Source organism: Doryrhamphus excisus, linkage group LG6 (genome assembly GCF_037039965.1).
Source record: "Doryrhamphus excisus strain RoL-2023G ecotype Guam linkage group LG6, RoL_Dexc_Guam_v1.1, whole genome shotgun sequence".
NCBI classification, from domain to species: Eukaryota; Metazoa; Chordata; class Actinopteri; order Syngnathiformes; family Syngnathidae; genus Doryrhamphus; species Doryrhamphus excisus.
The window spans coordinates 12,576,126-12,592,996 of NC_136362.1; positions in this window are offsets into that span (position 1 = coordinate 12,576,126).

Genomic DNA, 16,871 nt, shown 5'->3' on the forward strand with positions numbered 1-16,871 from the left:
ATATTTAATCCTACTTTGTGGAATTTCGCTTATCACGGTGCAACTGCAATTAACGACTTTACATTGGAATTCACGACATTAGCAGTGTAGTAAACTGTTTTTTTTTTCGCTTGTATGTTTGTTCATTTTTTTTTTCCTTTTATTGAGATTTTGTTTTGCAGTGTTTTCCTTCACGCTCGAAGAAAAATACGAGACATACGCAGCAGCATTGATGCTGCCTTACCAAACACGCCGTCGAGTACGGCAGCAGACAGGAAAACAGAAGTTTGATCTGTGTCAAACAATACCACGTTAGACATCCTACAGAGAAAGCATTTTACTTGTTTTTCAACACACTCCTTGCTGAGTAAATGTGTAAAATGAAAGGAGACCATGCTTCCTCATCCCGCTTTCTGTATTTGTACACCAAGGAAAAAAAAAAATAGGCTATCAATCGCTGCTCCATCCATTGTCTGCTCCCAGGCATGGGGATTTGTCAGATAACAGTACACCGATAATTGGAGCAATGTGTCTCTCACGCCATCAGCCAAATAATTCACTCTAATTAGACTCGCCTCATACCAACAGCAAGCAGGAGAACTACACTTTGAGAGACTGCTGGAGATGAACAACAAAGAGCAACGGGAACCTCAGTGATGATTCATGAAAGATTCAGACTCTTTCAGCATTTCAGAGAGAGTGAGAGCGAGAAAGACGAGGCAGCAGCAGGTGGAAACATGATATACCATAAATAGACTTAATGAAAATATGAGCATGTACTCTGTGGAATTAGAGATACTGTACAGTGGCATGCAGTCGGATAATTATGACTCACTTTCTTCAAATGATCTGCAGACACAAGGGAGCTTTCTGCACAGTAATATTCTTCATTGGTTCGTGTATTGATTTACAACTAATGTATTGCAGCTATAGGATAGAAAAGTCTATACATTGCTTCTGTGTACGATTAAAACAATAACTCTGGCTTGGTAGGACGCGTTTATGCATCATAAATTCCCTGAAATATTGCTTCTATTTGAATTATATTCTGTGTCTTTACAAAAAGATTCGTATTTGTCAGCAGATGAATATGCAAGTAAAATACTGAAACGTCCTTGAACTCGATGCTGAATCCTGACTCTGCCCCTCAGGTCTTCTGGCCAGTAGCTGACTCCCACTTTTGACCTTTGCGCTGCTGCGGCCAAACAGATTTGGTGAGAAGCAGAAGGATAAGTAAGAAAAGTGGAACTTCCAAAGTAAAACACAGTCCTTCCTTGACACTGGTTGGTCTAGCCAATATTTTCGAATTTTTAAGTAAAATGCTAGGTCTTTCCGGCCGCATCCGCTGCCTTCTGAAGCACAGATGCACACTCGTCATACATCATCTGGAGTCCGACGCAGCCCTGCACACAAATAAAGTTCCTCCTGCACTAAATCTGCATGCTCCCAAATCCGTACAGAGGTGGTACTCATCCGCAAATTCTGACGGATGATCACATCGCAGGCCTCAAACTCACCACACCCTGCCAAGTGTTTCATCCCTAAATGCCGCACTAATCTAAAACTTTCCAAAGCGCCACCCCGGGGAGACATTTTTCAGTCTTGTTTTGCAAGGTGCATTTGAAAGCAAGTATCGGCCAATATCAGTACCGTCCTTTTTCACTGATATTGGCCGATACACCAATGCACATACCAAACATAAACCGTCACACAAGTATATCATGAAATCAACCACTAATATAATGTAAAATGTTAAAACAACTCATATAAATCAAAAGTGACAAGCATATATGGCAACAAACTGGCACCGCAAGTACAAACAGATGGGACACCACCACATGATTATGAATATGCACAAACTCCAAGCTCCTTTATCCACAAAAAAGCTGCTCAACATTGACTGTGTGTTATATCAAGACAATAAGAACGGGAAGAAAAAGTATTATTAATTTATTCAAAAAGTTCAGACCATAACCAAAGCAATTTTTTCTGTAGTAATTTTTTTTCTGTAGTATTTTTTCTTCTTCATCTGTTTGGCATGTTTTTTTACACTTACTTTCATTCATTTTCTACCGCTTATCCTCACAAGGGTCGCGGGTCGAAGCTGTCTTCGGGCGAGAGGCGGGGTACACCCTGGACTGGTGGCCAGCCAATCACAGGGCACATATAGACAAACAACCATTCACACTCACATTCATACCTATGGACAATTTGGAGGCGCCAATTAACCTAGCATGTTTTTAGAATGTGGGAGGAAACCCACACATGCACGGGGAGAACATGCAAACTCCACACAGAGATCGCCGAGCGTGGAATTGAACTCGGATCTCAGGGCTGTGAAGCCTGTGCGCTAACCACTCGGTCACCATGCAGCCCCAAAGTAGGATTCAATATTACTAAAAGCAATATTTCTGTAGTTAGAGCATAGAACACTTGATTTGGTCTTTCTAAGTATGTTTTCTTTACCATTATTAGAGCCCTATAGACATTAAATAACACCCCTATAGTCACATTTACACACTTATTCTTTATTTAGACCACATTGCAACACTGCAGGCTACGGGATCACTGCCACTACACCTACTTGTCATTGTCAATACTGTATGATAACCAAGGCAACATGTTTTGTCGCAAACCAAATCATATGGAATCTGGTGTGTTCTGAGGTTTGACTGTATACAACTGTTCAAAAGGTCTTGGTAAGATGAATAATGAAGCTCCAGGTGGAGTCGTCCATTGACTAAGGCTATTAAAGCAGTGTATCAGATGGTAAGACAATAAATGAGGCCATTTCTAACCTGTAATCTGTTTGCATCAATTGCTGCTATAGGATGTTTGATAGGGTGAACATATACTATATCTAAATAAGACAACAGAAGAAAGCCTTGCAGACTAATACGCAGTTTCAATTTAAAGTCTTATCAGTGTCACAGCCTGGGTCTTGCGTTCACTCATTGTCCAGCAGTGAAACACGTTTTATATTGTATTTCTACCTAAGGCGTGTGGTGGTGGTTGAATGTGAAATATCAACATGGTTGTCAAATAGCTCTCCATGAGTGTTCATGTTTGCCTTCACATCTATCACAGGGAAAAGGCTCACCTACTTGGGGGGGGGGGGGGGGGGGCGCACGGGCTTTTGTTGCTTTCCTAACTCGCTCAGCTCAGTGATTAAAGTGATCTTTATTTTGCATGTAGGTCATTAGCGGCCTTATTCTTCATGCATTCGGCTTGTGTTTGATTTTATTACTGGTCGTTCCTGGAAAGGTGTATCCTTATGTAGTGGAACAAATTAATGGAGTCAAAGTGTGCATTTAATGAGCATATATTTGACTAAGTGTACTAATTAATACAGTATCGGTCCGGAAAAAAATGAAATGTAAAAGTATACTTCTAAGAATAAAAGTGGTATAATCCAAAGAGCATGTTACAGTCACACCCACCTGCATAATAATAATACTACCCAAGTGCTTCCTGCCTGTTCGCATAATCCACTTCCATTTACCAAAAGAAATATGACAGACGGGTGCCTTGGAAATATGCTAGGCATCGCAAATTTTATACAGAACACCGCTGTAGGCAAAACAGCGACAACACAAGAAATGTGTTCCAAATCTGAGAATATGCCCTTTGTGTGTCATAGTAATCGTGTGAGGGATGTTCATATTGTTCAGATGAATCACATAAATCAAACACATCAGGGGGTGGTAAAATGTCACATGGCTTTTCCAGAGAAAACACACTCCTGAGTGTAGAGGTTGCATGCATACCCCGGAGCAAGACCTAAAACCCCAACTCGGGTCAAGGGCACAACACATTTGTGCAGTGCATAAGTGATATTTCTCTTTATTTGCCTTCATAATTAGTATTAAATTAGCAGTTTTGAGCATGTTATGCTAGGAGTCCAATAGGCCGGTGCCAGTTTGCGCCAAAAATTGCCACGTAGTGGCTCCAAATTAATGTTCGCTCGGCATGTTGCCATGTTGCCGTTAATTCGGCACCAACTGGCACCGGCCCAGTGGACTCCTAGCATCATTGGTGCAACTTGGCTCGTGCCATCACATTCCAGTTGATTCCAATTGGCGGATTGTTTGTGACATTTGGTTCCACTTGGTGGACACTTTGCGCCAATTGTTTGATACAAGTGGCACGACAAAGATTTTAAACATTTTGAAATTTTCTTGCCGCCAAACTAAATTTTTGCCGCGGTTACGGGCCACCACGAGCCAGTAGGGAGGCAGTTTGAGCCACTGCACACCACAGCAAATTGCATTACCGCGAACTGGCACCAGTGGCACCACTTAGCATCACAGTCATCCTTTGAACAGATTATTTCGATTATCGCGTCCTCGCTATATTCCTCACTATCCCAGACATTTATAAACAAAACGTTCAATTTTGACCGGAACACACAATATTGTGTTCTATTCATTCATTCATTTTCTACCGCTTTTCCTCACGAGGGTCGCGAGGGGTGCTGGAGCCTATCCCAGCTGTCTTTAGGCGGGAGGCAGGGGTACACCCTGGACTGGTCGCCAGCCAATCACAGGGCACATATAGACAAACAACCATTCACACTCACATTCATACCTATGGACAATTTGGAGTCGCCAATTAACCTAGCATGTTTTTGGAATGTGGGAGGAAACCGGAGAAAACCCACTCATGCACAGGGAGAACATGTAAACTCAACACAGAGATGTCCGAGGATGGAATTGAACCCTGGTCTCCTAGCTGTGAGGTCTGTGTGCCGTGCAGCCTATTGTGTTCTATGGCGATGTAAATATATTATCAATATTAGCTTAGCCTTCTGATTGAAAACTCACCATACTTTGTCAGGTTTTTATTCTTCAAATACCATATTAAAGCTGTTTTATTTGCTACCCACGCAAAACAGTTTTCATGGAATGTGTTGGCAGTTAATTTCCACACGGCAGACATGATTGCTTTTGTTGTGAATTGAAAAAAAGGAGGAAGACACTGCCCAAGACTTTAGTTTGGGCAAGACACTACACTGCATGAAAGGATTGCTTGCACTGCAATAGTACTAGTACTAGTACACAGGTGGTCTGTGATTGGCTTTGAAAGGCATTTGTATTTATTTATGCCGATTACACAATGCATATTTTAGGGTTTAGGGTTTGAATCGCAACCCCCTCCTGAATGGTAGGGGGCTATACTAATTAGTTGTATTCCAATCTCACTTTCTGAAAGATATGAGTCTATTTCAAAACAAACTGAAGAAAGCGTCATTTGGCATTCCAATGTAGTTTGCAAAAGCTCATTATACAGTACAGATGAAATGATACGCATCGATGCATCATCATAATTGTCTGACATGCAATGGCCCGATATGAAACACTGACACTTATATCATTTTAGATATGATTGTGATACATTGTTTCAAATGCCAGTACAAACCATGTTCTTTGATGTATAATTGATTTAAAGAGGACCTATTATGCTCATTTTTCAACCCTTTTATATAGAGTTATGGACTCCTATAGAGCGGCTACACACAATAACCCGCACAGAAAACATCCTGGATCTTCCAGAATCTGCACCTATTCTGCCTATATTTCCTTGGAGTCGTGCTTCTAACCAAAATGGTCTGTTTTAATTTATTCCACCCAGGAAATAAATTGACATGTGTTTGTGCGAGAGCGCACTGCTTCTGGCTTCAGCAAGAGTTTAACACAAGAATACAACATTCTAGCTACATTTATAGGTCAGAAAAGTGGAAAAAGGTTCCCTTTAAGAGCCATGGCTTTCTGATGTGTATTAATTAATAAATGGTCGCTGTATTGTGGTTGACTATGGCCCATGATTAGTCAAAATATTGAATGACAAGTTATATGTAGTATATGTAGTATCCTTCACTAGGCATCAATGTTACATTGATGAGACTTTCCGTGTGGAAGTGGTAAAGTTTAATGCATGGTTTGTCTGTGAAACGTTGCTATAGTTGCCAATAAATGAAGCTTAAGTTGTGTAATGTGGACACGACAGGTGTGTTTTTGCACACGTCATACACAGAGCAGAGCAAACAGGAGTGTAAAGGTGACTATAGGGGTGTTATTTCATGTCTACAGGGCTCTAATAATGGTTGAAAAAATCATATGGAGAAAGTTAAACAGGTTTTTTTGGCTCAAACTATGAAAATATTCCACATAGCCATATTGAATCCTACTTTATGGTAATTCACTTATGAACCGCAATAAACGAGGGTGATAAATGACTGTATTTTCATAGTAATAAATCTGTAAAAAAATACATTACATTTTGAAAAATGATTAGAGCCCTCTAGACATGAAATAACACCCCTACAATCACATTTATACTCTTATTAACCAATATATTAGACATAATAAAAGTAAATAAGCCATTTAAGACACAAGTGTGTTCCCTCGGGGAGGTGAGTGGTGGGCCGACATCAGCAGTTCGGTTTTATCTTGGTGTGGGTTACTGTAGCAACACTAGCCTGTGTTTAGGGATTAGGATATTTAATTAGGGATTATTATGCCTGTTGTGAGAAACCAAGTCTGGCATTCACATTAACATCACTGACATGTAGTGTGTAATACTACATATTATCCATATTAATAATATTAATATAATTAAATATATTATATATATTTATATATTTCATATAATATATTAATTAATAATTATAATAATATATTAAATAAATATTGTATAATATATTAAATATATTAATATAATATTAATATTATCCATATTATATATATATAGTATTCATCAATGCTACATTCATCATTCAATGTGTATTCTGAATTTATTTTAGTTGAAAATTTTTAATTTAAGCAGAAAATATATGTAAAAAATTAGCTTCAATATGCATGTTTTATTTTGTATTTAATAATAGGTCACATTCAACCACAAAACAGCATGATTGAATAATGAATATATATATTTTAAGCATAATAGAGTAAAGCTGTGAAATTCAAACCGAAAAGTGTCAAAGAGGACGGTATATTATTTTTCCATCCGTTAAATTTAGGCATGTGAAAAATCCTTATGTCCCTGTTTGACTCCATTCATGCGTGGTGGTGGTGGTGCTAATGCACTTCCCACACAAGCTTTTTTTTTTTTCCCTGCAGCTCCATCTGGTGGGTCACTGCCCCCACTTGACCCCATTGCAAGTGGACTGTTGAAAGCGAAAATTGAAAATAAATTCTTCAATCCACATCTAGTTCAGCTTCAAACTGTTCCTCCTTGGCCCGTGCAACGACCACCACCACTTTTATATATTTTAGCTTAATCTAGTTATGTCGTTTTTTCGTGTGTAAGCTTTCTAAACCAAGCAACATGGCTGATTTTTTTACACCTGACTGAACTAATATGACGATAACTGAAGTGACTGAGGCATGTGGAGATGCATGAATGCTCCTTTACCGTATGTTTAGTGAAAATATACCAATTATCCGACAAGCAGGAGGTGCACACAGGTGGAAAAAAAAACAATATTCTCAGGAGAGGTGAATTTAGTCGTTTGTCATCAGGAAAGTTTGATCTGAATATAAAAACCAGTTGCAGATGCAATCTCTTCAAGAATAAATGTTTATTGATCAAAAACAACTTGGGCATGTAAATTCTGATTTGTATGTGTATGTGCGTGTGTGTGTGTGTGTGTGTCGGGGGGTGAAGGCTCGCCGCAGAATAGAATCCATCACTATTGGCATGTGGACCTGATTACTGGAGGGACTGCGAAAGCCTCATAGAGCCATGATAAAGAACTCTGTCCGGGCCTCTTTACAAGCACATCAGTCAGGGTGTGTGCACCTCTTGACACCCGTTACGTTAACGTGGCTCAATGTGTGCCAGATAAACCACACCGTGACATAAATATCTTCAAATATAGGAACTCAGAAGTTCTCGCATGTAACTTAGATTGAACTCTTGCTTGAAATAAGCTTCAACGGCAACGCTGAATATGATAACAATGGCAACCAGGGCGGTTTGTTTTGATTTGAAATATCATTCTGGCAACAGACACAAATAAAATGTGAAAAATTACCTTTCCTGCAATGGGTATGGTAATCAGGAATCTGTTAGCATTTTGCAGCAGTCGGCAGAAAAGCCTGCTGTGACTAAAACCCCCGACTCGTGGAGCAAGTCGACACAAACAAAGGATCCATCCTATTTACAGTCTTCTCATATAAGTGAGAATAATACAGTGCTGTGAGCCCATTTGAACTCTTCTATTCCTCAGTGGGAGTGAGCATCATGCACTTATCTGGACCAAGTATGTGCGCTGTTATGCTGGCTCCATTTAATGAGCCTAAAAACAGATCTCGGGACACGAGAAAAAACTCTTAAGTGATGAAATGTATTTTTTTTTTTTGTTTCGCCGTGTCTGGCATGTGAACACACCAACACGTGCATTTCTTCAGCTTTCCTTTATTATGCGGTAAATCTCTTTCAACGTTCAGTACGATCAATACAGCTGCTTGAGTGTAATCAATCACTAAAAAGTTGCTGAAATTGCATTGTTTCATGAGTGTGCACCGGTAAAAATGGATGACCTTTGAGGAAGGTTTTTATACATCGAGGCTACAGGTCTCTAAGTGGAGGGGAGGGGGGGGGGTTCTTGGTTCCAGACATGCAAGTTGCATTAAGGATGTAGTAGTTCCATTTGTGTGTACTTGTTACACCCGCAAACATAATACAAATCTGCAGCTTTGAATGTAATAATCACGCAAATGTAATACATTTCCCACAAATGTAATCAAATTTGCCCACTGCAAAAGTAATACTGAATTTCCCGCAAATGTAATAACTACTACATTTGCAGGAAATTATTACATTTTGTTTGTGGGCGTACATGTGCGTTTCAGTTACAGTATATTATTGTATGGGTGATTTTGTTTGTATATGGGGAAGAATAAAATACTTCTATAAGAATAAGATTAAGAATAAGAATAAGATTAAGAATAAGAATAGTAGAATAAAATATCATATAATAATCATAATAATAATAATAATAGTAATAATAATTTTATTAAAACAATTGTGATTATCACAATTATGTTATATGTTTTAATTTAAAATAAATTTCTTTAATGTATTCAAATGATACTCTTTGAATAATATTTTTCCCCTCCAAAAAAAGAAAAAAAAATTATCTTGTTAAAATCCTCAAAATGACATCCCTCATTAAAAGAAGAAAGAACAAACAACAACCACAAAGATCATTATTTTGTCTCGTATTACATTTGTGGGAAGTTATTACATTTACCGATTTTCACTTTCCCACATATGTAACAATTTCAGAAATTCAGTATTACGTTTGCAGTAGGCACATTTTATTACGTTTTTGGGAATTTTAGTACATTTGTGGGATTATTACATTCAAAGCTGCAGATTTGTGGGTGTAACAGTACTCAGTAACAGTAATACTGGTCTAATCATACTACTCTGACCCACTTCACCCCTGAAGTCCTGCACATTTACCTCGTGTGAATGCTCAGGTTCAGGGTTGGCACAAATGGAAGCTAATGTTACATGCTGTGGAAGTCTGGACCCTGCAGAGGCGTGAGCCCGAAAAAACAGTTTTAGTTTCTTTAATGAGAGTCACACAAAGTACAAGAAAGCCAACAAAGAGGGGAGCGGCGGGCCCCGACTGAGCTTTTGTCTTAGAGTTGGTAAAAGGCACCATGAAAATGTACTGTTAGAAACAAAAAAAAAAAGGCAGAAGGCCAGGCTGGATGTCACGGCAACAACTGGGCATGCTATTAGATTTTCAACCCTGTGGCTTATTAATGGCTGAGTTCTAATAGGAAACAGTAGCTTTCTCTGGCAGGAGCCAATCACAACAAGCTTGGAAACCCATTGGAAATCGCAGGAGGTCATTACTCAATACCCACTGTTTTGTCTTACAAAGAATGTGAAATATTTTAACCTTTTCATAAGGAAAAAAATGCAGAATTTGCACATTTCCTGATCAAATCCATGACAGAAACCAGAAATGAGGCTGCAGCGGATCTCTCCGAGCCCACTGCCGTTTTTTATATTCAGTATAGTTACTCCAGACACCATTTACTGTGCAATATATGATCAAGCTCCATGTGCAATATTAAGACTCTAAGTGCAATATATTAAGTTATAAGTGAAGTATTTCTATAATGCCTAATATTAACTCACTAGCAAGATTTATAAACTATTGTATAAACTGGTTATAAACCAATGTATAAACTGGTCATATATTTCATCTCATTCCATATTATCTGCAAACTGTATTTGTATATAACTCTGGGTAAAATTGTTAATTTGTTAATACTTGGGTTGTTTATATTGTTTTTATATTATATATATATTTTTATATATTATATATTTTTATATATTTTTATATTATATTTTTTACATTATTTTTTTATTTGTGTATTTTGTACTGCTTAACTGATTCTGTACTCTTGCTGTTGTGCAATGCAAATTTCCCCACTTACCTTACCTTACCTTACCTTACCTTATCTTATCCCCATTTTTGCTTGTCAGCATGTTCCCAATTATTTACAGACTGTTCAAAGTCTTTCATGTAATTGTGACATCATTTTTGTTGCTAACCGGACAACATCGGGACGGGGATTTGGTTGAGCTGGAGGATGCTTGTAACTTTCGTCCATCCATCCATCCATCCATCCATCCATTCATCCATATTGTACCCCTTTTCTGAGGTCAGGTTGCGAGGGGCAACAGCCCAAGCAGGGAGGCCCAGACTTCCTTCTCCCTGGCCAATTCGTCCAGCTCCTCCCGACGAATCCCGAGGTGTTCCCAAGCCAGTTGGGAGACATAGTATTCCCCGAGGTCTTCTACCAGTTGGACATGCCCTGAACACCTACCTCCCCAGGGAAGCATCCAAGATGCCCAAGCCACCTCATCTGGCTCCTCTCAATGCGGAGGAGCAGCGGTTCTACTTCAAGTCTCTCCTGGATGACAGTGCTTCTTACCTTATCTCTAAATGAGAGCTTCCGTCCTTCCATAGAGAGGAAAAAAGCCAGTGTGTTCGTTTTTTTTTTAGCTAGAGATATTCTTATACTCTTCTTAAATTGGGTCTGCTTACATGGATGATCGATTACCAAAATAGTTGATTAATTAGTTTGGATTGCTTGGATGCTTTGGTTAGAGTCTGTTTTGGTTTTAATGATTGATTGATGATGTTAACCAGGGCTGTCGAGTGGTTAGCACGCAGGCCTCACAGCTAGGAGACCCGAGTTCAATCCCATCCTCAGCCATCTCTGTGTGGAGTTTGCTTGTTCTCCCCGCGCATGCGTGGGTTTTCTTCAAGGACTCCGGTTTCCTCCCACATTCCAAAAACATGCTAGGTTAATTGCCGATTCCAAATTGTCCATAGGTATGAATGTGAGTGTGAATGGTTGTTTGTCTATATGTGCCCTGTGATTGGCTGGCCACCAGTCCAGGGTGTACCTGAAGGCTCCAGCACCACCCGGGACCCTCGTGAGGATAAGCGGTAGAAAATGAATGAATGAATGAATAATTGTATAATCGGTAAGTCATTGATTCATCTATTAATCATTACAGCTGAGCATTGCTATCTCACCGCGGCAACGTTATTAAGTTACATCCTGTGTCAAAGCACATCAGTGTCCTCTGAGGCACTGCTGATTCATCTGAGCATCACAAGTGATGTCACCAGTGTGAAGCCATTCTGCCTCACAGACACGCCAACTGGAAGACATGTTGACTTCCTGGAAGCTCTCGACCTTCTTGTAAGTTACAACAAAGGAGATCCCACAGCTGATTGTAAATACAGTATGTGTACCAGCAGACACTTACAGGTAAAACTGAGCAAGCGACTAGCAAATGCATGTTTGAGGCACGCGGTTTAAAAACCACAGCTTTTTTCAGTTTTAAACATAACTTCTTGCCGCTTTTACTTCTCATCACATTATTATATAACCATTCACTGCCTAAATGCATTTTTTTAAATTATGTAGGTTTTTCTACCTACAGTTGTATGTGTTAGCTACATGTATGCTAGCTAACTCTTCTCCTCATAAACTGCTGTATACAGAAGGATGAAAATTAAGCAAAATTTCTCCCCACTGGTTTTGTTTTTATTATTCATTCACTTTCTACCGCTTATCCTCACAAGGGTGCTGGAGCCTATCCCAGCTGTCTTCGGGCGAGTGGTCGCCAGCCAATCACAAGGCACATATATACTGTTTTTATTATTTTTATGACAAATATAGTTGGGTGTTTCAATGTTTTTGTATTGAGTTGTGGTCTCCTATAGAGAAGCTACACACAATAACCAAAAGCTTTTTTAAATCTGTTTTGATTTATTCCCACTCCGCTGTGATTGGTCACACGCCCAAAATGCTTCCTAACTATGAACCATATAAGGAAGTCCACCACTCTGTGACATCACAAAGGGCCAGTTTTACCACACCTTTTGAAAACGAGCGTTTTGAGCCATCCCAAAACTTCTTTCTGGGTTCACTTCCAAATGCGTAAACCTCATTATCTGAAACTTTGGCATCGTTTAATATGAGAATACAACATTCAAACTACATTTATAGGTCAGAAAATTTGAAAAAGCATAATAGGTCCCCTTTTAAAGCGAAACCGGTGCCGTTTTAATATATCTTGTTCCATAGAATAATATTAATTTTACAAGTGAACAAATTAATTTTGTAGGCAAGATAACGGAGTTAATCTGTCTTAGTTACAAATGTGTCACTGCCACTCTCCAGTGACGTAATACGCTGTTGTTGTTTTTTGCACTGCATAGTAAGTATTGCATATCTTAATGTATATTTTACCGTACTGTATTAACACATAATACTAGGCTTAAATGCCCACAACAGCTGATGATTAGTAATAGCTATAAACATTCGGCATAGCTTTCTTTGCATTGTAACAATGTTAAATTGGCTCCCCCCAGTCAAATCAAATAACCTAATTTATCACAGCAGTTCACTCCAATTTCAGTCAAAAATCAGAGGCAATTAGTCTTACAAAATTTAGAGATATCGCAGTGCTTTAATTTGCAAATGATACTTCAAAATGTAATGATAGTGATATCACGGGGTGATATCTGCATGAGTTAAACAGCATGACTTGTTTCACGCACAGCCATGTTTATCCACAGACTGATGTGTTTTGAAAGATGAAAGATTGTTGTCAATTCTCCACCCCTGAGTTCCCCAAAAGCTCATTTTTCAAGGTCTTTGTGCGTGGACAAAGATACCGCCAAAGTCCGTGTGGCATGCGGACACGGTCTGAGAGCTTTCGTGACCACAGTGGAGCAGCCGTTTCGCCACGCTGTGAAGACACACTGCAGATTGATCGGCTCGGTGTGTCACCTCGAAAAGCGTGGGGAACTGTCACGGTTATAATAAAGCAAATTGTTCACAACCTTAGCCTCAGGTGCGACTGTGCGGCTTTATTAAGGTGTCGACACCTTCATTACCCAAGTTACTAGTTTTTTTATTCCTATTAATTATCATTTGAATAATTTTTGTATAAACAATCATGACTAGTTTTTCAGAGAAAACACAACTTTATTCTGACCTTAACACATCAACAGCTGTCCCACGCAACACTCAAGGTGCATTCACGGACATCTTGAACCCATTCCCTTATATTTAAAGGTTTCTCCACTAATTAATTTCCCAGAAGTATTTCCGTTAAATTCAACTACAGTACTTTTGGAGTAACTAGTAACTACAACTATTGGCCAACAGCGCTTCCAATGGGAGCTTTTGTGTCGGTTTAATTGGGATCATGTTTCAAGACATTTGAAGGTTTTGCGATGTGTTGTTTGTTTTCCTTGCACATGAATTCAGGCCGGCCAGTCATCATTAGTGTAGAAGGACTGTCTACACAGCTGAAAAACACCACCTAGTATTGAACCAGGTGTGCTGTGGTAAAGATGAGTTTCTTTCTTATTGTTCTTGGTTAACAATCTGCAAACTTCATAACTGTCAAACACACACTTTACAAAGACAGTATACCAAGTGACTCTCAGTTTTCCGTGAGGGCTTTTTTTGCTGTCTCATTAGGAGCCTACAAGAGTAAAAAAAAAAAAACATGTTGACTAATACAAAATGTAATACAGGTGGATGACAAAAAAAAATTGAATAAATGAGCCTTTTCTCAGGAGAACTTGTTCGGATGTCCAATGAAGTTTGCAAACCCACCATTTCAGGCATCCTTGAAAAACAAATACGAGTTCATTCACAATCAAAATATGCCATTATTTTGCACTGAATCCTTTGAAGTCTTTTTTAAAAAGGGGTAGGGGCACTGCCAGGAATTTTGGGCCCCATGAAAAAAAATGACATTGGGTGCCCCGAGTAACTGTGGTCACTCCATCATTAACCCTTAAAATCTTAAAATTTAGTTGGAGTAATATGAATACATTGGAAACACATTGATCATTAATTTATTTTAAGAACAAAATAATAATCGTCGGCTGCATGGCAGCGAGTGGTTAGCGCACAAGCCACACAGGAGACCCGAGTTCGATTCCACCCTCGGCCATCTCTGTGTGGAGTTTGCATGTTCTCCCTGTGCATACGTGGGTTTTCACCAGGTACTCCGGTTTTCTCCACATTCCAAAAACATGCTCGGTTAATTGGCAACTCCAAATTGTCCATAGGTATGAATGGGAGTGTGAATGGTTGTTTGTCTATATGTGCCCTGTGATTGGCTGGCAAACATGGATTATTTGCCCCGGTAAGTCGATCAAAATCTTAAAACCAGTTGAAAAATTGAAAGAATGTACATTTAGGACTGTTAGATCTTCAAGAGCTACTATGTGAAGCTGCAAAATGAAGAAAATGGAGCAAGAGAGAAAATAAGTTATACAAACGAGTGCAAACAAGCATTCTAATGGCCACAGCCTTTAAAAGCCAAAATCTAGGCAAAAATGTAATTCAATATCATTTCTTTGTTGGTTTTTCCTTAAATAGAACAATGAAGCTTCAGGTTGTGCAGGGGCGTCAAATGGCAGATGGCAATTTGGAGATGTTGCAGGGGAGTTATCCCTCATGACTGAAGACCCTTGTCTGTGGTGTGGGGTAATGATTAGCTTGGGGTGGGGGGGGCTTTCGGGGGGGGGGGGCAAAAACCGAAGTTTCACTAAGCTGAGATGCAGTTTGTCCTTCTTACTATATTCCAAAATATCAAAGTGACTCTTTCATTCTTTTATTCTTCCGTCATAAAAAAAACAATTTCCTGTGATTGACTGGTGACCAGTCTTCGACCCCAGTCAGCTGGGATAGGCTCAAGCTCACTCGTGACCCTCGACAGCAGTAGAAAATGAATAAATGAATGCGACCAGTCGAGGGTGTACTACACTGGGATGGGCTCCACCTCACCCGTGACACTGAACAGGATAAGTGGTAGACTATGAATAAATAAAACATGCATGAGAAGGATATTCTGGCTTTATCCAATACTCGGTGAACCTCCAAATATATTCCTGCTCATCACATTTGCAGTATCCCTGCTTGAGATGAAAGCGCTATTGTTTACTTGTTGTTTGAATGGAGAACATAAAGTGAATAGAATATATTCCCCCCCCCCCCAAAAAAAAAATCATACAGTGTCTTCAGTATGTGCATTACTATTGTTTTTGTTGCACCGTCTGCTGTCAGTGACAAAATGTGAAGGTCATGAGTCCATATGAGGCAGACAGGACATAAGAGACAGGAAGCAACAGTACCCCCCGACCCCCTCCTTCCTCGTTCAGCCTTGTGAGCACAGCAGTTTCACTTGTATCGCTTCTCCTTTCTGCTAAAGCCTCACTCTTTAAGAATCATTTTGCAAACGTTATGATAATCCTTTAGCTGCACAACGCTGTTCGGTGATGTCATTTACATGAACTTGACGTTTGTGTGTTTTGATTATAGTCTTGACATTTGCCGTGTAGCGTGGCGACACTTGAGGAACGCAGGTTTGGATTGGGCTAAATTGGTTTTAGACAAATGTTCCTTTGAAGCAGAAGCACAGACGTGTCTTTGTGTGTCCTTTTGCCCACACTTTCATTTTATGGGTGAAGAAGTACAAAAAAAAAAAAAAACAGTTCTGGTGAGTGAAATAGTTACGCAATTAAAAGTGCAAATGGGAATATTATTTCAAAATGATAAAATAAAACAGCCCTAATCTTTTGCGCCCAGCTGGCGGGAGCACCTTCGGGGCAGTGCTGGCGTATTGATTTTGTTGCTTCTCTCATCTGCTATGTTGACAGGAGGCAAATACATACAGCGCAACTAAATGACTGCTATTCAATTTGGTTTTAGTGATTCAGCTGTCCATTGTTTACCTGAAGGGAAAGGATACTGCAGTTTCACTTTACTGGATCATTGGACTGGAGCTGCATACATTTGCAGCACACAGTGTGTCCCTTAGAATCAATGAGTGTGTTTTTTAATGTGACTTTGAGAGTTGCACAGGTGTCGGATTTTCATTTTGGATTGGTGCGTTTGTGTGTTTTAATATCTAGGAGTACACTCCTGCAGGGGTGTGAATTTGGTGGACTCTACCCTCAATTTAGTAAATTTGCAATCAATCTATTGTCAAGCTGACATTCACGACTCATTTCCTGCTGCGTGTACAAAGGCGTGAGAAGAAAGATGTAGTTATGTTGGAAAAAAGTAGTTTTCTCTTTTGGAAATTATATTTTTTGTCTAATTTCACCGGATCAAACACATTCTAGCAGCCATTAGACGCATGATGAATGAATGTAACCTCACTTAACCCCGGTTCTTTGTCATGTCAAACTAACTTCATGATGTGAGACAAACTTTGCACTTTGTACGTCTTCATGCTTTGTCTATTTGTATGCTTTTCTGGTGTCAGGTTTGGGGAAAATGTCCATTTTTTTAATGCTAAACACTTCCAGACTC